Consider the following 23,249-nt stretch of genomic DNA (forward strand, 5'->3'; position numbering starts at 1 on the left):
CTGGGGATCTTTGGGGTCGAACCAGGCTTCTGCCTTGGCCCAGACCTGTGGCAAGCTGTTCGCCACTAGACAATGGAGCCAATGGGCCAGGGAATCCCTGTTCAGGAACGCTCGGTCTGGCGTCCCTGGGCAAGCCTTCCGGTACACCGGCTACAGCCGGTCCGCAAAAGCCTGCGGGGTTTCCCCAGGGAGCTGGATCGTCTTCTCCACGCGGGAGAAAGGACTTCCCTCATCCATCCCCATGGCCTCCAGAACCGCATCTCTAAGCTCCTCGTACCCGCTCTGCCCCCTTTTACACTCGTCAGAGAGGGATTGGAGGAGATTACTCTCCAGGGAGAATAGTAGCATCTTGGCCTTCTCAGCGTCATCGCAGTCATTGACGCTGGCGGCCTGCTCTATTTCCCTAAAGTAGATCGAGGGGTCTCCCTTTTCGGAGAGCTTCGGGATATGGTTGACCATAACCCTGAGCTGTTGGGTGTTAAAGGGTAACACGAACTGGTTTTGGAGGGGTCCCTCATTATCGCCATTGGCGGGTGGGCCGAACCTCCGATGCCGCGCTGGGCACATCGGTCCCGGCTCCGACCTCTCAAGCGGGGTTTGCTCTACCTCTGCTTCCACCTCTGGCTCCACTCCAGGTTCCACCCCCAGTTCCACCCCCCCTTGCTGCCAAACCTCGCTGAAACTTGGCGCTACGGGTGGTGGCCGTGAGGTTTCCTCTCTCTCAACCGGGTTGTCCCTAAGCACTACCGGTGACGTTGGAACTGTCCTCCCCTCGTTCCCCATAAACGATGAGGGGGTGGTCATATGAGGAGAGGTTGAGTAGATTGGGACTCTACTCATTGGAGTTCAGAAGAATGAGAGGCGATCTTATTGAAACATATAAGATTGTGAAGGGGCTTGATTGGGTAGATGCGGTGAGGATGTTCCCAATGAAGGGTGAAACTAGAACTAGGGGGCATAATCTTAAAATAAGGGGCTGCTCTTTCAAAACTGAGATGAGGAGAAACTTCTTCACTCAGAGGGTGGTAGGTTTGTGGAATTTGCTGCCCCAGAAAGCTGTGGAAGCTACATCATTAAATAAATTTAAAACAGAAATAGATAGTTTCCTAGAGGTAAAGGGAATTAAGGGTTACGGGGAGCGGGCAGGAAATTGGACATGAGTCTAGGTTCGGAATGGTCATGGCCCTGTGGGTAGTGGAGTGGGCCCAGGGGCCGTGTAGCCTGGTTCTGCTCCTACTGTGTTCTAATTCTGTGTTAGATTTCAGGAGATGGTTTTATTCCTGTTCCTGGCTGGGGTGGAGATCGCCTTTACAGAAGGTAAGTACTGTAGAAAATATAGGGACAGAGTGATCTCCTGGAAGAATTTCGATCGCCTAGATGGGTCGGAGAGGAATTTCCCAGATTTTTTTCTCCCAAATTGGCCATGGGGTCTTTTATCTGGTTTTTCGCCTCTCCCGGGAGATCACATGGGTTCGGGTGGATGCAGAGTGATAGAAGATTTGAGGTTAGGATCAGATCAGCCATGATCTTATTGAATGGTGGAGCAGGCTCGAGGGGCCGATTGGCCTACTCCTGCTCCTATTTCTTATGTTCTTATGTTCTAAATCTGCCTGACCGGCCTTTGGGCTTATGAGGCATACCATGTGACGTAATAAAGACTCACTACGCACTTGGTTGTACATAAAGAAAGGCTTTAATCGACTTGTAACAAAACATGGAGGTCCAGTTAGTAGCCACTAGCTTCCTGTTTCCAGACTGTCTCTGGCCAAGCTGGGCCCACGCTCTAGTATTTATACTCCTCGGGCGGCGCCCTCAGCTGGCCGTTCAGTAGTACATCCTTGTAGAAGTTGCGATTTATGACACCATGCCTTTTGCCTTCCGGAGGGCCCAGCTCAGATTTTCTATCCTCTCTCTACAGGGGCCATGGTCTGCCTCCTCAAACCCCTGTTCACTCGCTAGCTTGTAAGCGGCTTTTACCTCCCGCACTTTCTCTTCCTGTTCCCTAATCTGCCTTTCCAAGCGGGCGTTTTTCTCCCACAACCTTAACTCATTTCCCTTGGCCTCGGTGACTAGGCACCGTAGGTATTCCAACTGGGCCTTGTGTTCTCCCACTAAATGCACTCTTTCCTGGTTCAATGCCTGCAAAGCTACTAATAACTTCTCCCCTGCGAGAGCCTTATCCTGGATCTCCAGGGCTGACTCCCTTAACTCGACTGCCTGTGCTGCAACAAGCCTGTCCAAAAGCTGGACCTGCTTTTTAAAACACATCAGCCAAACTGCCTTCTCTAAGGACTTCTTGTGTTCCTTTCCCTCTTTCCACTTAGCTGCTGCATCTACCGGATGCCCAGCCTTTAACAGAGTGGTGATCCACTTCTTAGTGATATTCATCTTGCTAAACACGTAATCAGAAATCCTCTCCTCTATCATGGTTTGCTCATCCAAACCATTGTCTACTGTATCGCAACCCTGTTGCCGGTGTCCTGCCGCGGTCGCCATTTCTGTAGGGGGTGGCGTGTGGTGGTTGTTTGGCGCGTGCGCCCAGTCAGTTATGCCGCTGACTGTTTATGAGCAGTTCGAATCGCTCCCACGCCCCTGGGTTCTAGACACTGGACTTAGGTACAGGCGGCGATACAGAAAAGACTCGCGTAGACAGGTGGTTTGGATGTAAGCAAAACTCAAGATTTTAGTAAACAGAAAAAATAACACAGTCTTATGAGAAGTTACCAGTGTATAAAATTGCAGGCAAATACAAATAACTATACTTATACAGGGAATGGGGAACACACGGCACATCGAGGGAAAACAACTATCTTAACAATCCCCTTATCCTTATCCCACCCCCTATACCTAACTAGATTAAGCTATGAGTGGCCAGAATTTATGCTCACCAATCAAAAGGGTCTGCTGAACTCAAAACAGCGGTGGGGTTTGGGGTTTGCTCTTGGTGCTCTCTGGAGCCTGCCGTCATCACGTGGTCTCCGGGTGCTGCAAGGGCGTTGTCCAGGTTCGAGTACCCCAAAGTTAAAGGGGTAGATTTTCCCAAACCTGTCGGGAAGAAGGCGGGACTTCCCCTTTCGGGTTTTTGACCCGCCTACTTCGACGTCCTGCCAATCCGCGCAATTTCCCCTTGGTTGACCTTGTTGAGCCCGCCCAGCGGGCTCAGCAGGCCAATTAAGGGCCACACAGCAACAGGTGGCGTCAAGAGTTTTTGACAGATGAAATATCAGTGTTTCACAGCTGTTTGAAGCTGTGAAACACTGACACTTGAGTTCTAACATGAGTCCTTCTGCACAGACTCAGTTAGAACTCTCACCGGCACTCAAAGCTGAAGGCTGTCACTTTTGACAGATCGCAGCCATTCAGCTTTAAATTCCGGGTGAGTGATGGACTCCCGATGGCTACAGGAAGAAAGGCTGTTAGGGTAAGTACAGGTAAGTAAAAGTTCTTTACACACTTTAGACACACCAAACACACTTACCTTTACACTCATGCACCCATCACTCACCTGAGCACCGACATCGCGACCCCTCCAACTCCTTCAACCAGACGGCCCACCTGCTCTAACCTGGCGTGGTTTGGAGCTGTTGGGAAACCCACACGAAATCCCTCAAAATAGGGATTCGGCTAAAAACTGCCTGTTAACTACCTGTAAACAGGCAGTTAATTGGCACTAATCCCTTCCCGCTTGGTTTCGTCGGGTCCCAGTACGGGGTGGGTACCCGCTGCCCCTGAAACTTACGTGGGGTGGGGTTTTGGGCGGGATGGTGTCGGGACCCCCAAATTCGGGATTTTCCCCCCCCCCCCACACGCCTGAAACCCTGCCTGTCGGCTCCACAAAAATCTAGCCCAAAGTCTCTGCTTGGGTGCTTTACCTTGCAGGGATGATGGTTCCTCTTCCTCGGCTGACAGTTTGAGTTTGCATAAAGATAGTCGCAGGTTGGCTGAGACTGAAGGCCCGATGATTTGAAGCCTATCCTCAGTTCGTCTCCTTAGTTGGTCTTCCTCAGTTGGTCTTCCTCAGTTGTCTTCCTTGGTTCGTCTCGCCTCCTCGCCTTCGTCGCATTCCGCCTCGCCTGGCCTGAATTGTCCGTGTCCGCCCGATGCAGTGCCTGGGCGATTCCAGATGGAGTGGGGAAAGGCACGGGCAAAGGCCAGGGGGTAAGCACGGGACGGGGAAAGAGCGACAGCCACGAGGGCGAGGAGCAGAAGAGCAGAGTGAGCAGAGAGCGATTGCTACCCGGGGCCTTCAATTATACTCCTTTCGAAAACCCTTATCTGCACGCCAATTCAGGTTAGTTCTTTGTTTTAATCTTGGCGGGCTATTTTAAATAATGGTAGCAATCTATACTAACAGTTTTTAGATGGCCGGGAATTGCATCTACCGGCCCGATAATTGACTTGTTTTGTTATGAATGGACCTTGATGGGCCTGTCCAGCCTCGATGGCTTCCTTAATCTGTTGCCGATTATTTATGCAAACTGCTTGATGGCCTTAACTATAGGCCTAACTGGGTTTTGATTTGTCTCCAATTTGATCTAATACATAATTCAAAGTCCTGTCTGGTTTCAAAATACAAAGTCTCTCTTCACAGAAACTGCAGCTTTGGTTTCGATTGCTCCACAAGCTGCCTGCGTAGCAGAGTCCATGTTTTAAAATCTCACAGGCTTTCTGCCACGAGTCACGGACGCCATCTTGGGTACCCTTTTTGATTTAAAATGTCCACGTAGGCTCCCTTTTATTAATAATAACCTTCGGGGAAATGCAGAAATTATGCAAATCTTACACTCGGCAACAGTCTGCTGCTCCTGTGGCTGTGCAGGGGTTGAGTGGGGATTCTGGTGGTGCTCTGACCGAGGGCTCTACAGTGGCATGGTCGTGTGAGCGCTTGGAGAGGAGCCCCCACTTCCTTGTTGTATGCCACCATATCCCTCTCATGGGTCAGCCCCACTTCAGAGCTAGCAAGTGGCTGGACAACACCTTGCTGCACTTCAGGGGGGCCATGAGGACCAGTTTCTGCACTGGAAGTCCTATTCCAGAGGACTTGCATGAAGGTCTGGTTTGTTTGCTCAATAGCTGACCATCACTCCTCAAGAGGTGTCAGTCTATTCTGGACAATTACCATGTTTTCCATACCCTGGCGACTAATCTCCTCCATGGATGTAGCCATCCTCTCCTCTACCGTAGCCATCCTCTCCTCTACGGTAGCCAGCCTTACCATGGAGGTAGCCATCCTTTCCAAGGAGGTTGCCATCCTTTCCGTGGTGATGCGTTCATGCGTCAACACCTCCACAAAGGCTCTGCTCATGTTAGCGATGGACTCCTCCATTCGCTCCACACTCGCAGCGACCCTGGAGACAAAACCTGCCAGAGACTCCCTAGAATTAGGTCCAGTACCGCCCCCTCTCTTATAGGACTTTCTACATGCTGGCTAAAAAGCTCTCCTGGATGCACTTTAAGAATTCCACACCCTCTAAGCCTTTCACACTCTGACTATCCCAGTTAATATTGGGGAAGTTGAAATCCCCTACTATTATTACCCTATTATTTCGACACTTCTCTGAGATTTGCCTAGATATCTGTTCTTTTATCTCTCCTTGACTGGGACTTTAAAAGAAATGAGGCACTGGTAATTGCATGGGCCTCCTCTCAGGTCTGTTCTCTGCGATCATGTGCCACCTCGCCCTGCAAAGAGAGAAGCAGAGATGAGAAGATCACGTTGTTAGGAGCAGATACAGGAATAAGTAAGAGCCATTATGCAGGCAACAGGAGATGTGAGAACATGGGCATGTATCTTGCAGCAGCATAGGTTAGAATGCAAAGCAGAGTTCACCGTCCTAGTGAGTTATGTAGGTAGCTGTTGAGGATGTCAAAGGTGGCCTATGGCAAAATTGTCATGCATGGTAAACATTCAAATAAGTGAAAGGCAAAGTGAGGGGACTGGATGAGTACAATCTGCAAACTTTGCAGTCCTACTTAAGAGAGTGGACCAACCGTAGCATCCCTGAACTTCTTGCGCACTGAAACCATGTACAGGAAACTCTTTGGTATCCGGCACCGACGGGATCGGGATGGTGCCAGTTGATTAAAAATTCCGGATGACGGAGAGGGTTATCTACCGAGGCTATTTTTAACAAACAAAAATTAAAAAAATCAAGCAATGTGCAGTATACAGTAATTGGGTACTCACCTACAGAATGTTGTGTTAAATGGATGGTGGAAGATGCTTGATTAAGTACAGCACTGCCAGTTGAGGGTAATCCATAACTCTTTAATTACTTAACAGTAAAACAAAACTTATACAGCAAACAGAAAAATGGCAGATCGGAAGAGACTACCGGCAGCGCGGGAGAGTCAGACTCCTGTTATTGAGGTGTTCGGACTCCCGACAGCGCTAAGAAGCCGAGTAGTGGCAGTTTGGAGAACTACCCCCACTGACTAACTCGGCCACCGCGGGAGACTCGGACTCGGACTCAGATTCGGCAACATTGCCGGTTATTGAGGTGTTGTTTTCGGAGTATGAATTTTGCCGGTTAATAGAGAATCCCGGATATTTAGGTGCCGTTTAAACGAGAGTTTCCTGTACTTTGGGGGTTACTAACATGGATTGTTACTTCCCCCATGCTCTTTGGACCACTCTTCTGTGGAGTTTGTGGCCTTGGGTGCTGAAGATATCTGAGACACTTTCTTGAACAGGATGTCAGTACTGACATCTGAGAACCTTGGGGCTCTTATACAGCCTGTTCCATTTTCATTACTAATGCCCTGTAAATTGCACTGCCAATCCACTAACCCTTCCTCGTTTAGACCCTACAGCTAGCTCACTGCATCTCCCACACCATAAAGCCATGAGCTGCCTCTATGGGTGCCGCACATGCCAGGAGCTCATTTGCTTCTCATGTTAATATGGTTGGCTGTGGATGTCAGAATGCGGCCCATCTCTACTTAAATTAGCAGGCATGAAACCCACTGTGCACATTTCTCTTTCAGTCTGCGTGTCCAAACCGGATTTGCCCCACGGAGTTCGAATGATGAGCTGTGTAATGAGCAGAATGATCCGAAGCGGAGATCAAGCTTTGCTTTTGATAGGGTGAATGACGCCATGAAACTAACAAGCTGCCCTCTCGTCAGAGATCAAGCATTGTTTGAGGGTCAGTCAATATGTGAAGTTTGTAATTATTGCATCAAATAGCTTTTTCCTGCTTACTCAGTGCCAGGTGTCCTTTGAGATTAGCCTGAGATGGATTATTTTCTACATTCTTTATTTAAAACAATAATCAGATTAAATATAACTACTTTAAAAACTATGAGCTGTGTGGGCCTAGTTTATTTTTGTGTATGTGTGGGGGCGAATGGCTGGACATTACAAAGTAACTCTGTTAATATTTGCATGTATTTGACTGCCTACATTTTAATCATTTAACATTTCACAGTCTCAAGGGTTTGGGAAACAAAAACCTCCACTATAGTACTCTCAAACATCTCCATGCATGCCCAATCTCCTTTAATAACCAGAGATATTTAATACATGACATCAGTATTTCCAACCAGTGTGCCTGCAACAATTGAGACAGTATAGAGAGTTAAAGCAGTGACTAATTACAAATGCTGTACAGTCTTTTCAAAAGGAACTACAAAGCAATTAGACGGGAACTGTTAAATTATTGTTAAAGAAATCGTGCCCCCAAAATTCCGTCATCTTCCAATGTAGGCTGACTGAATTTAGGAGTTAATGTAGCTTAACATGACAATGATTGCCTGTGCATATTAATAAATTGGAGAGATGTTTTTCTCTGTGTGCTGGTTAATGGAAAATATTGTTGTAATACTCGTGCTGGTTTCTCCATATGGTTCAGTTTGTAAGTTAGCAATAAAGATCAGGAAGGCCTCAATCTGTCTTGAGTTAGCTGATCTCAAAGAGGCACTACAAATTGACCTTAGTACTCCTGGGTTAAGGTGGTAAAATCAGTCAGACCTCCTGTTCCTCATTTCTGTCCAGTAACCCTTCCTGGAAGCATTACATCACAGGACTAGCTTTGACTGTGATGCCGCCTGTTGTCAAATAACCTACCAACGTTCACTGTCAAGGTTGACATCTGAATAATGGTTACGTGAGGGAAGAACCAGAGGACTATCAGAACCTGTAAAACCATTCCACAGATAGGACGCAATTCTCCAGAACAGGGGAGAAAATTGATTAGCTAAAAATATTATCTATCTATCTATTATTTTATTATTATATTATATATATAAACCGGTCCGTCCGTCTGTCTGTCTGTCTGTTTGTCTGTCTGTCCGCTATACACTCAAAAGTTATAGGGCGTACCTACACGCATGTTATATCAAAAGAAAGCTTATCATTAGGGGAGTCTAATAGGTGTATTTACTTTTTGGTCAGACAAAGATTGTTCGCACAGTATACAAAAAACGTTCAAAAATCCTCAAAAATCCGCTCATTAGCGGTTGACCAATCCTACTGCTCATTAGCGTTGAGTGACGTGCTGGTTGACCAATCCTACAGTTCAGTGACCTGATGGTTGACCAATCGGTGCATCACGGGCGGGACCTAATCCTGCAGCCTCCCGAAACTTCATCCCCACAGCGACAGCACCAGCCAAACAAAGCCCCACATTGCGGCTCCGGGAGCGAGAGGTGAGTTGGAGTCACTCGGCCCGGGCCTCACACCCACTTGGCCCAAGACACAGAGCGGGGGAGCGGGGGAGCGGCAGCGGGCGGCCGTCAACCGCACGGCCCGACACACAGAGCGGGGGAGCGGCAGCGGGCGGCCGTCAACCGCGCGGCCCGACACATAGAGCGGGGGAGCAGCAGTGGCCGGCCGTCAACCGCGCGGCCCTCTAAACTGCCCTGGCAACGCCGGGCCCCCCCTGCTAGTATATATATATGCAGGTGTCTAATTGGTCTATGTGGGGAGTGATTTAAAATCACAGTCTGTAATTTTAGCTGCCTTGCTAGTAGCTTTTAAATGTTGTGCTCTGGGCTCCTTCCAAGCACCTTTCAGGGTTAATGCTAGAATCCCATCAGTCAATGTTGAAGTTCATGATTAGGTCACGAATACGTCTTTGCTGATAGTATGGTTAAACTGAACACCACTACCAGGAGATTCAGCAACATTTTTGTCATCGCTAGATTATCTAAGTTGCTTGACACCATATGGTAGACATGAGATATATATACCTTCCTATATTATCTTAAAGTGCTAACGTCAGAAAGAATTAATAAACATTAGATGTATGTAGATGAATTATCCTGGATCTATGCTTAACATCTTCATTCTGTCTCATGTGTGATGAATGTTTGAGTCTGTGACCTCGAAATATGCCTAATGTGATGAGTTCATTTAATTTTAAATCTCTTCCAAACATAGATGAATGCAAAGACATGGATCTAACTAGAATACTGAATATGGGGTTAGCATGTTGAAGATGTCCTTCTAATGTCTAGACAGTCAGGAGGAGCTCTTTAAAATGTGCCTAAGAAAGATGCAAAAGATATTCTGGACGTGATTTATCTTGCAAAACATTGCCACTGCTATTCAGGACCTTCCAGAAGAAGAATTATGCACCTTAGGTGGCTGGGGGTGGCCGGGGGGGGGGGGGGGGGTGGTAGTTGCTGGGGGAGGAACTATAGCCGCCCAGGAATGAACTTCAAGGGCTAATTTAATCAAACCACTTGGCGCGTAGCTTTAAGAAAGAGCACAAAAAATACTCTTAATCATTCCTAATAATTTCTAATCACATCACATAATTTTTTGTAACATTTTGAAAATCAGGACTAATTTGCATGGTGCCCTGCATGGCTACTGCAGCAGTCTGCACAGTAGCATGTCACTCAGGTATGCTTATGTTGGTGCCTCCAACAGCTTGCAGAATCATTTGGAGGAAGGGCGGATCTACTGATGTTCCAGGTAACAAAGTGTCTTATTGTTTCAGGCTTGTGGATGTTTCTCCTGTGTCCTCCCTCCCCACTGTGTGGTTGGAATATCTGTCTGAGCAGAAGTTGCATCCCAAGTGTTGTATACTGTGGTAGCAATGCTCCATGGTGATGTCAGTGTGGCTGTCTGCAGTCTGTACTGACTGAGTCACACTGCACAAGGCCATAACTTACCATGATGGTTGAACGAGGAGGAGAAAATACATTTGTTAACCAAAGTTCATTATATTTATAGAAGATTGTGAAAGTGGACAGTATGTGAGAGTCTAATTTGCATATTAAACTGTTGCATCTATATTTATAAAAATCTATGGCACGTGCGTCACACTTCAGGTTTCACACTTTGTTACATGCTAATTCCGGTGTCGTGCTTAAAAATATATAGAAAAGAGAAAGAAATCCAGTCATTTCAGACCAAGTGCCCATGCAACAGAAAATGCCCTCTAATTTACATCAGGATGTCCCCATTTACATCAATAAGACCATGTGGCTTTAAGGGGTCAGGCCTGTTACACACAGCTTTCCCTTAGCATATGAATAATGAATAGCGCATTACACAGTATAACGTTTCCCAGCAAATTTGGCGTCAATTTGCCACTGGAGGATCAGGACACACAATGGTCTGCCTTATGACATTCACAAATCGCCATTGTTGGAAATTCCCAGCCAATATTTTGTAAGTCACGTGCACTGTAATTTCAAACTATACTATTTGTTCTGTCTTCCCTTCCATCTTTGGATTAGGAATAGGACCACAAGTGTAAATAGAAGTAATCCACACTGGTGTTGGATGTTTGATTCTTCTGTGCAGTTACAATGTTTGTTGCAGTATGTAAGTAGTACTGCTTGAAGCAACCCAGTTCTTAATGTAGGCTCCTCCTTTTCACAAGCACCTTCAACTAAAGGCCAGTTTGAATGAAATAAGTTGGAGTTTGATTTTGCTGCAAAGCCAAAAATCAAAGAGACTAAAGGACACACATTCTACTTAGAGACCTTAACAGCTGCCTGGACAAGGAAACTCCAATCTCACCTTCCTGGGCTGGATTGATGCCCCTTTCATATGATGGAACAACTCCAAGAAAGTGGATCCGATGCAAGTGTCATATAGGCAGACAATTAACTTTGCAGCCAGTAGCACTTTGTCATCAGTGGCACCCAGCAAAAAGGAGAGGGAATAACAACAGAAAATGCTGGAAAAACTCAGCAGGCCAGGCAACATCCGTGGAGAGAAATTAGAGTCGATGTTTCAGGTCTAACCCTTTTTCAAAACTGTTTTGAAAAAGGGTTAGACCCGAAACGTCGACTCTAATTTCTCTCCACGGATGTTGCCTGGCCTGCTGAGCTTTTCCAGCATTTTCTGTTGTTATTTCGGATTTCCAGCATCTGCAGTATTTTGCTATCGAAAAAGGAGAGGGATTTCTGTGGCTCCAATGATACTGTGGCTGAGTTATTTCATCTACAGGGTGGTCACCAGCAGTGCTTGTGTCATTGTCCAACTAAACGACGGAATGGACTCAAGAGGCTGAAAGGCCCACTCCTATTCTTATGTTCTTATGTGCAAGTGACAGAATATATATCAGATGATGTATTTCAGTCATTTTCATAATCTTTCAATTCATATATGGAGGGATTCATTGTAGCGTTTTCAGAGCTACAAGAAACTTGAGGTAGAATCCCTACTATCTGTCTTTTACCTCCCAACCAAATACTTCACAAGGTTACCTCCAATTTTGTGCGCTTTCATTTTTGTTGTTAATATCTTATGTGGAACTTTGTGTCAGATACAGTTGTCAATCAAAACCACTAGCCTGGGATGCTTGTTGCTTTGATCTGTGTCAGATGATTTCACTGACCTCTTTCAAGATCTGTGAAGCCATGTCAAAATAGACTGGCTACCACCTTGCAGTATTCAGACACAGAATAGGGGAGGAGCAAGCCTCAAATTCCCCATGCTTCAAACTGAAAAGCTTGACTATCTAAACAATAAACATATTGGCCCAGAAATTCGGGTCGGAGGCTTCCTACGGGTGCAAGCCCCCGACCTACACTTACCTAGCGCGCCGGCAGTTGACCTCTTGGCCTGCGTGGAATTCCTCTCCGAGGCCTGTCCCAGAGGCCGGCGCGCTATGCTGGCGTGTCCCAGGGGCATAGTTAGTGCGATGCGTCCCCTGGGATCACGTGAGCAACAGGCAGCCAATCGGAGCAGGGAATGCTCCATTCATAAGTCTTGACAGATAGATCTGTCAAAACGTATAAATGCTGAGGCTGTAAAACGGTACTTTACCTTCAAATAAATTTAAAAAACACATCACACTTTGTAAATAAACTATAAATGACATTTAATAACTATTTTAAACAAAAATTTTAATTTTTGAAAAAAGTAATTTTTTTTAAAAACGGGGCTAAAAATAAATTTACCTTGCTTTAAAGTATTTAAAAGTAAAAAACCTGTGGAAAAAATGTTTTAATTTTAAATAATTGACCAGTTACCTTTGAAAATGAAGTCCTTACGGCTGCTTTTTACATTTCTAAAATGTACAGACTTACCCGCACGTTAAAACCTGTAAAAAAAAAGGAAGTTCAACGCGCACGCGCAGACTCCCGCGCGCACGCGTTCGACCTCTGAACCCCTTGGTTCAGAGGATCGGAAGTGCCGGTTTCCCGCGCATGCATAGTGCATGCAAGATTCCGGCACTTCCATCGGGTCCACGCGTGAGTACTCCGTCCATACTCACGCGTTGGGACCCGAATTTCTGGGCCATTAAACTTCCGCGGCTATCAGGAAAGATTGAGCAGGCTGGGGCTCTTTTCTCTGGAAAAGAGAAGATTAAGAGGAGGCCTGATAGAGGTCTTTAAAACTATGAAAGGGTTCAATAGGGTGGACGTGGAGAAATTGTACCAATGTAGTGTTTAAGTATGTAAGAGGAGGTTTAAAAAATCATATATCCCTTACCTTGCAGAGCAAAGAAAAAGCCACAAGGAAAGCATTACAAATGGTGTAACTGGCACTGACTTTCACTTCACCGCTTACGCCTCTTACAGGAATGCCATACCTCTTAATGTCTTGTCACTTATTTTGTTCTCTCCCAGCCCTGCCTTTCGATCTATTTCATTTCCTTTCCAATTTTGAAAAAGCGTTAGACCCGAAGCGTCGACTCTAATTTCTCTCCACGGATGTTGCCTGGCCTGCTGAGTTTTTCCAGCATTTTCTGGTGTTATTACTGACTTTCACTTGTTCAGTGTCCCAATGTTTTCACTGTATTTTATTGTAAAGGACTCTAATTTTTGTCTATTTAACTGGCACTGACTTTCACTTGTTCAGTGTCCCAATGTTTTACTGTATTTGTTTGTAAAGGACTCTAATTTTTGTCTATTTTTCAATTTAGATCCTCATTTTAAAACTTATATGGATTTACAAATTTAGGAACATATGTATTATATTATGGTGTTATCTCAAATGGAGCTGAAAATTCCATGTTAGTTTGAAGACCATGGGCTTGATTTCATTAAAACTCTGGCAATGTTGTAAAGTATTATTTCCAATACATTCCATAGCTGTGTATAGTACTGCAAAAGTTGCATGCAAATGATGTTTGTCAGCATGCCTGCCACTTTGTAAGGAATAAAAGGGACACAGGGTGGCAAGGAACCCACCATGATTAAAAGGTGCCATTTGTTCCCTTTGAATTTGTCAGCGGTTCTAAAAAGTTTTGGCTCTGGCTTTGGCTGTGTCACCAATCTTAAAATTAGAACAAGGCCATCCAGGAGTAAAATGAGGAAACATTTTTCCCCACAAAAGGTAGTGGAAATCTGGAAATGTCTCCTCAAAAAACTGTTGCTGCTGGGTCAAGTAAAATTTTCAAAATTGAGAGTGATAGATTTTTGTTAGGTAAGGGTATTAAGGGATATGGATCAAAGGTGGGTTTATGGGGTTGACATCCAGATCAACCACAGTCTGATTGAACAGGCTCAATGGCCTACTCCTGTTCCTATGTTCCGAATGCATACTAGAACTCACAACTAGAAAAAATAGCTTTGTAGTCTCATGTATTTGTTAAAATAATTTTTCTCTGTGGTGCTCTGAACGTTGCCATAAAGAAAGAAAGAACTCAAAATTTATATAGTGTCTTTCACGTCTTTAGGACATCCCAATGAATTACATTTGAAGTGTAATCACTGTTGTTTTGTAGGCAACTGTGGTGGCCAATTTGTGCACAGGAAAGTCTCAAATAGCAATGAGATGAATGATCAGTTAATCTGTTTTTAGTGGTTTGGTTGAGAGTTAAATATTGGCTAGATCACTGGGAGAACTGCTCTGCTCGTCTTCCAATAGTGCCATGGAACCATTTACAACAGGCAGAGGGGGGCATGCCTTAAATCCAGCTGGCAAATATTTTGGGGGCACTTTGGTAACAGCAACAGTAGGCTAAATTAATATTTCATCACTACATTTAACATTGTATTTGTGGTGGTACATTTTTGTAAAATTGAAACCAGTGTGTGCTTGAGAGATTTTGCTGTGTGAGGAAGTTGAACCCCTGTTGACCGTCGCTCATTTTGTGCTGACGTTGCTACTCAGACAATGCACAGTTTTTGTTTCAGAACAGGAGGCCTCTCCTTTCAGTACACTCTCTGTTTCCTATCGCAATGCAATGCCTCTATCCTGGTCTTTCTTCGTCTGTCTTTACATCTGTTCATATGTTATCCTCCTGAAGATACCTTCTTCATTTGATGTTTGAGGGAATTGATCCACCAATCTAGCTGGCGCCAGTATCATTTCACCTGGGGTGACAGGCTGGAATAGGGAGCCAGCCATTGGTTAACATGCCGTCTGGCTGCGGGGCTCAGGCAGCAAGTAAATAGGGCCAGGATTCAGGTGGGTGGCTGCACACAGCATTAATATAGGAGGATACAATAGCAAAATACTGCGGATGTTGGAAATCCAAAATAGCAACAGAAAATGCTGGAAAAACTCGGCAGGTCAGGCAACATCCGTGGACAGAAATTTGAGTTGACGTTTCGGGTCGAACCCTTCTTCAAAACTGGAAAGAAAAGATAGATCGGAGGCAGGGCTGCGATCGGACAAAAGAATAAAAGAAACAAAAGAAGTAAAAAAGAGACAATAAAAGGTGTTAGAAGCTAGACGAGATGGTAATAGGCTGAGATTGGGTGTAAAGTGTACTGGCAGGGCAAGGGATAGCTGCCAGGTGTGAGAGCGAAACAAAAGGAAAGTGGGGGGGGGGGGAAAGGAGTGGAAAAATTACAAGAAAAAATGAAATAGGGGCCGAGGTTATGATCTGAAATTGTTGAACTCGATATTGAGTCCGGAAGGCTGCAGAGTGCCTAATCGGAAGATGAGGTGCTGTGAGAGGAGGGCCTGCCCTCAGTGATGTAGTTGGAATGATTTGATGCCGGAAATTCTGCTTTTTGAAATATATAATAATGTCTGTATCTGGTAAAATTGAGCAAGAATTTTAGTACTCCCTATTTTATGTGGTGTATGCATGCAGGCCCACACCTGATCTAAAAATCAGGAGCTGAATTTACCCATTCACAAGGGTAAATCCACCCTCTGGCCCCCCATTCACCATGACATTTCTGCAGCTACCGATCTGCTCAACCACACCCTCACCACTATCTTTGATGCCCCAGTCCCTATTAAAACAATTACCCTCTCTCACCCTGGCCATTCCCCCTGGTACGGCACTCATCTTCGCTCCCTTAAGGCCAAGGGATGCAGACTCGAACGGATATGGCGTACAACTGGTTTAGCCATTCACCACCAGATCTGGCTGGACCACATAAAGCACTATCGGGCCCCGCTCTCGTCTGCCAAAATTGCTCACTATTCCAGAATCATTCTGAATGCAAAGATAAACCCCGGCTTCTATTCTCTACTGCTAACCTTCTTCTTAAACCCCTCTCCTCTGTCTCCTCCACCCTCACCTCTGATAACAAATGTGAGGAGCTCATGGACTTCTTTGTCTCTAAGATTGAGACCATCCGTTCAGCTGCCTCTGCCACTTTCCTTCCTTCCCCTAGTTCACTGGGCCAAACTTCCTCGAAGGTTCCCCCCTGCCCTAGCCCTGAACTCACATCTTTCTCCAGTTTCTCTCCGATCTCCCTTCATGACCTCTCTGCGCTCATCTTGTCCATGAGACCCACTGCCTGCTCCCTCAACCCTATTCTCACCAAACTGCTGACCACCCAACTTCCTTTTCTGGCTCCCATGTTAGTTGATATTGTTAATGGTTCTCTCTCCTCAGCTACTGTCTGACATGAATCAGTCATTCATAAAAGAAAGACTTATGAAATGATACTGAGTGGCCTGTAGGTGGCGCTGTCCAGGGAGAGTATAAATACTCGGGCATGGGCCCAGCTTGCGCAGGGACATTCATAACAGGAACTAGTGAAGGACACAACTAGACCTCCATGTTGTAAAACAGTTGATTAAAGCTTTGTTTAACGCTTAGACCAAGTGCCTAGTAGTTTTCTTACATCACTGTCCCCCTCTCCCTCAAATCTGCTGTCATCAAAAAACCAAACCTTGATCCCTCCATCCTTGCAAACTACCACCCCATCTCCAACATCCTTCTCCTCTCCAAAGTCCTGGAACGTGTTGCTGCCTCCCAAACCCGTGCCCATCTTTCCCGCAATTCCTTGTTTGAATCCCTCCAATCAGGTTTCCGCCCTTGCCACAGTAACGAAACAGCTCTCATCAAAGTCACAAATGACATCCTTTGTGACTGTGACAAAGGTAAACTATCCCTCCTCATCCTTCTTGACTTATCTGCAGCCTTTGACATGGTTGACCACTCCATCCTTCTCCAACGCCTCTCCTCCGTTGTCCAGCTGGGTGGGACTGCACTCGCCTGGTTCCATTCTTATCTATCTAATCATAACCAGAGAATCACCTGCAACGGCTTCTCTTCCCGCTCCCGCATCGTTACCTCTGGTGTCCCCCAAGGATCTATCCTTGGTCCCCTCCTATTTCTCATCTACATGTTGCCCTTGGTGACATCATCTGAAAACACAGTGTCAGTTTCCTCATGTACGCTGACGACACCCAGCTCTACCTCACTACTTCTTCTCTCGACCTCTCCACAGTATCTAGATTGTCAGACTGCTTGTCCGACATACAGTTCTGGATGAGCAAAACATTTCTCCAATTAAATATTGGGAAAACCGAAGCCATTGTTTTCGGTCCCCCCCACAAACTCCGTTCCCTAGCCACTGACTCCATCCCTCTCCCTAACATCTGTCTGAGGCTGAACCACATGGTTCGCAACCTTGGTGTCATATTTGACCCTGAAATGAGCTTCCGACCACATATCCGCAGCATAACAAAGACCGCCTACTTCCACCTCCGTAACATAACCCGTCTCCATCATGCCTTTGTTACCTCTAGACTTGACTATTCCAGCACATTCCTGGCTGGCCTCCCACATTCCACCCTACGTAAACTTGAGGTCATCCAAAACTCGGCTTCCCGTGTCCTAACTCGCACCAAGTCCCATTCGCCTATCACCCCTGTGCTCGCTGACCTACATTGGCTCCCGGTTAAGCAGCGCCTCGATTTCAAAATTCTCATCCTTGTTTTCAAATCCCTCCATGGCCTCGCCCCTTCCTATCTCTGTAATCTCCTTCAGCCCCACAACCCCCCAAGATATCTGCGCTTCTCTAATTCTGCCCTCTTGAGGATCCCTGATTATAATCGCCCAACCATTGGTGGCCCTGCCTTCTGTAGCTGAGGCCCTCAGCTCTGGAATTCCCTGACTAAACCTCTCCGCCTCTCTACCTCTCTTTCCTCCTTTAAGACGCTCCTTAAAACCTACCTCTTTGACCAAGCCTGCCCTAATTTATCCTTATATGGATCGGTGTCAACTTTCTTTCTTAAAATACTCCTGTGCAGCGCCTTGGGACGTTTTACTACTAAAGGCGCTATTGTTGTTGTTGTTATTGTTGTAAATCTTGATTGAAAGCATGAGCAAAACCTATGGAGTGGGAAATGTTGATAAAAGTTACCAATAGTGGCACACAATTTTGATATCACTCGTAAACCTAATTATAATCAACTTGCACGAAGCTTAAGCTTCATGAGTGGCATCCAGCTCCTATCCCACAGCTAGCATGTTTTGCTCCTTTGATATAAGGGTACATAAAAAGTGCATTTTGAAAATAGATAAGATTCATAACTATTTTACTATCTTTTTTTTTATTCATTGATGGGATGTGGGCGTTGCTGGCTAGGCCTGCATTTAGTGCCCATCCCTAATTGCCCTTGAGAAGATGGTGGTGAGCCGCCTTCTTGAACCGCTGCAGTCCAGCGGTTAGGAAGGGAGTTCCAGGATTTTGGCCCAGCGACAGTGAAGGAACGGTGATACAGGTCCAAGTCAGGATGGTGTGTGGCTTGGAGGGGAACTTGTAGGTGGTGATGTTCCCATGTGTCTGCTGCCCTTGTCCTTCTAAGTGGTAGAGGTCGCGGGTTTGGAAGGTGCTGTCGAAGGAGCTTTGGCGAGTTGCTGCAGTGCATCTTGTAGATGGTACACACTGCAGCCACAGTGCGCCGGTGGTGGAGGAAGTGAATGTTGAAGGTGGTGGATGGAGTGCCAATCAAGCGGGTTGCTTTATCCTGAATGGTGTCGAGTTTCTTGAGTGTTGTTGGAGCTGCACTCATCCAGGCAAGTGGAGAGTATTCCATCACACTCCTGACTTGTGCCTTGTAGATGGTGGAAAGGCTTTGGGGAGTCAGGAGGTGAGACACTCGCTGCAGAATTCCCAGCCTCTGGCCTGCTCTTGTAGCCACAGTATTTATATGGCTGGTCCAGTTCAGTTTCTGATCAATGGTAACCCCCAGGATGTTGATAGTGGGGGATTCAGCGATGGTAATGCCATTGAATGTCAAGGGGAGATGGTTAGAGTCTCGCTTGTTGGAGATGGTCATTGCCTGGCACTTGTGTGGTGCGAATGTTACTTGCCACTTGTCAGCCCAAGTCTGAATGTTGTCCAGGTCTTGCTGCATATGGACACGGACTGCGTCAGTATCTGACGAGTCTCGAATGGTGCTGAACAGTGTGCAATCATCAGCGAACATCCCCACTTCTGACCTTATGATGGAGGGAAGGTCATTGATGAAACAGCTGAAGATGGTTGGGCCTAGGACACTGCTCTGAGGAACTCCTGCAGTGATGTCATGTGATTGAGATGAATGACCTCCAACAACCAAATTGGTGAGGAATCAGGATAAACTTTAAAGAAAAGGAATGTAACTACTGAGCTCCTAGCTAGATCTCGACAGGTATTCCGGCCACTGAAACCACTGCCAAATGTTAACAATACAGCAACATAGAATTAAACCAGTCTCGGGGGAGAGGACATTTCCCATCATGCGCCTGTCACGTTAATAGAGCTAAATTAAACTGCTTGTGGTAATAATTTAAATATTCAGTTGCCTTGTTAATTGTATGCATGTGGTCAAAATGTGAATTCTGTGTCATGGGGCATGTCAAGACTGAGGACCTAGGATGGGAGGATAGGATTATACTCATGTTCATTCATGCCCATTGTGTCTGCAAATGCAAAAAAAAGAGAAAATGTAGTTTTGTTTGTACCATGTGTTTTTTCTCCTGCTCTTATTGTGGGTTGGAGGTCTCATTTATGGTGCATATTTTTGCTGTTTGTTTTCACCGTAACTCCACAGATGACAGGCATGGTCAAAATTGGTTGACAATAACAGGGGAATATGTTTCCAAACCGACCCCCCCAAAATCCTGCATGTTTTAGGCTGCCTGCATTATGCCAGCATAGTGGAGACATCAGTGTATCTCCACAGTGCTTTGCAGGTGAATATTTATTCTGCAAATACCACTGAATCTGAGGGTACAGGCATTTATTTATACTTGAGGAAATGTTTTAATCAATTCACGTCAAATTAGGCCTAGGTTGCATGAAGAGATTGAGAACTAATCTTATTCATTATTGCTCTAATGACGTGCAATGTAAACATGTCATTCTCAGTAATATCGTTTAAATAAATTGGCACATGTTAATCCTGCACTGGTTACTGCACAGAAATCCTTTTGAAAACTTCAGGATGTTGAGAACAAAACAGCAGAGCAAAGGGGAAGAAAGTAAGTTCCAAGGGGGGCAGTGTGATAAATTGTTATGTCAAACATGAACTTAAACCATATGTGCCCTAATCTTTCATCTGTCCACAGAGAATGTGTCTATGGGTTAAAATTACACGGTACTGATCACAAGGTTCCTGAGCACAGAGTTTACTGCTGTCCGAGTTGCTCTTGTGAAAATAAAACAGAAAATGCGAAAACAAAACTCACAAAACTACAACTTACTTGGATTATCAACAATGTTTCAATGTTTAATGGAAAAACATAAATATAATGGACAAAGCATATTAATTCCGTTGGCATAGTCAAGGTATGTTTTCATAATATTCAGCCCACATCTGAATGCAGTTCTAAGCCAGTTTCTTAATGTTGTGTATGACCCAGTCAAAACATAGTGCAGACAATGCTATGACTGGCAGACAACAACACATAACTGTGGGCATTTTTTTTACTGGTATAACCCAAACCTCCTGCATTGTTATCAAATTAATGCAATGTAATGATTTACTGGGACTTTTCCGGTATTAGTAATGACTTTGCTGTTAACTTGGACTAAATGTTCTTTGTGGTATGAGAATAAGGCCATGAGTCATGTGGTTACTATATTTTAGTTACACAAGGCGGTACGCTATGTCCTATTTCTTAACACCCACCATCTAGTTTTTGCAACATATAGTAAAAAGAGATGATGAAATCAGATTTTATATTTGCTTCCAGTATTACGCTTAAACCAGACCCAATTCAATTACTGCAGTAATGTGAAGTGAATTCATCCCAAATAATGGTCAACCTTCTTCTGTAAGCTAAGCGTTTTTGCCTTCATTTTCTTGATGTTTATCCTGTATTTCCCCTGTATGCGGATAAAGTGAAAACACATGTGGAAACAATAAATAGTAAATAAATGTAACAGCTTCCCCTGGTTGAGGTGATACCTGATTAATTCACAAGTGCCCTGGGCTTTGCAAATAGCTGGTTTGCTGCTGCCTGCTTCCATATCCACAGGGGATACAGATATCCTGTTTGTTCTGTTTTATGCATTCCGCATATCCCGGTTTTTAAAATCATTATAATCTCTTACTAAGACAGCAGGACTTCATTATCTCTCTCTCTCTCACTCTCACACGCACTCCACTCAGCTACTGTACCTAGTCCGGCTCACTAGGCCAATCTCCATGGTAAACAATGGGGCTCAACATTATTTTAATTCCACATTCCGATTAAAGTCTGTGATTTGCACTGTATCCTGTTGATTTAAGGGCGCTGTTATAATGCAGCTGCAGGCATGAGACCTGTACCTGCTTACAACGATGTAGAGTCAGCAGACCTGGCTTGTGCTAGCAGCTCCACATTTTCCTCTGATTAGACAAAATGCAGGTCTGTGCCCGTGTGCGTACATGCATGAGTTCCACGCACCAAGAGCCAAACAGCGATTTGCATTTGTAATGTAAGCAGAGAGCATTAAACCCTCCAAAGTGAAATACAAATGCTCATCAACAGGTATGAAACCTGAAGCGATATGAAACTATCTGCTGAAAACCTGATAAATGATACCTAACCCCATTGTTCTACATAGGGACTCGCCATACCAGGACCAAGCAGTGACATCAGTGGATCACATCCACTGTTATTACATAGGGGGGAATTTTGCCAGCGCTCAGGGGGCGGGTTTGGAGGCGGGACCAGTGGCAAGATTGCAAAGACAGACAGCGGGTACCGAACCTGCTGTCAAGCCACCTCCAAACAATCTTCCCGGGTGTCGGGTCCCCGATTTGCACATGGACCCGACACCTAGCAGCGGGAAGAGAATTATAAGCACTTAACTGGTTGTTAACAGGCAGTTAAGAGGCTTTATCCAATTTTAACAGGTCTACTGTGGGCTTCCCGACGTCCGGACACCACGCCAGGATAAGTGCGGCATGCTGTAGATCCACTGTAATGTTTCTTCATTGATGACAGCTGCAGAAGTGGTGTGAAGGATCCAATGGTACACTGGTGAGTTTCAGAGGTAAGAAAATGTTGGGAAAATAATTTTTTATGTATTTAGACTTTTCTGTAGGTGACAAGTTTTGGATTGTGTGTGTAGTCCCACCTCATTGGGAGAACCTCTCTCACCAGTGACAGATCGCTTCTGTAACCTCACCTGCAGCTACCATCTGTTCTAGCCTAAGGAGAGAGTCAATGGAGAGCCTGGGTGCAAGGGTTCACCTTTGTACAGTGATTGTCAGTGTTTGCAGCACCTCAATGCTGTCAAACACTGAAAAATCACCTGTCAAAGAAAATTGTGCCTGGCCCCTTTAAGAAAACCAGCAGATGACGCGTCATCAACTGACATTATCTGACACCGGCTTTCTCTTAATTGGCCGGCAAGCCCGCAGGGCGGGCTTAATAAGGCCAATTGACGCAAAATAGCATCTGTGCGTCGGACATCGTTGGGGGTGTAATCGGAACCCAGAAGGCAGCTGTCCCGCCCCCAAGCCGCATCGAAAGGTAAAATCCAGCCCATAGAGTCTACAGCACAGAAACAGGCCATTCAGCCCTACTGGTCCATGCCAGCATTTATGCTCCACACGAGCCTCCTCCCACCCCTCTTTATCTAACCCTATCACCGTATAAAATATCAAAGTGACAATGCAGAGTGACTTCTTGATATGGAATCAATTTTATATCCAAGAACTTTGATAAAGCAGAGCCTGTGGAAGACCAAAGGGGTTATGTTATACTGAAAATATTGTCCTGTGGAATGGGAGATTCTCTATCTTGTGCCGAATTTCACAATGCAGTCCTCTACTTAGTGTGGCTGCGGTTGTGACAGTTTTGTCCTCACTCTTCTTGCAATACATTCTGAGTGAGATGGTCTGCAGCTGCATTAAATAACTTTCCATAGGATTTTCTGGCTCATAAATAAAACAGATGTTTATTATTTTTGAAGTGCCAAAATGATGTGGAAAGTTACATAACAGAGCCACAGTGCACAGCAGGGCACTGGGAAGACCAGCAACCCAGAACTCACCTCAGTCACATCCCCTGGGGAGCTAAACAAAATGCAACCTCATCCACTGAGGCCCTCCACTATACAGCAACACACAGATTAGAACATACGGTAGGAGAGTTCGTCAGTCAATTATTAACATGTAATATTGTTAGAAGCTGCTGCCTGTATGTTCTGGTGAAATA

This window comes from Somniosus microcephalus, chromosome 3 (genome assembly GCF_052327205.1).
Source record: "Somniosus microcephalus isolate GS21.2 chromosome 3, FLI_Smic_1.0, whole genome shotgun sequence".
Classification (NCBI taxonomy): Eukaryota; Metazoa; Chordata; class Chondrichthyes; order Squaliformes; family Somniosidae; genus Somniosus; species Somniosus microcephalus.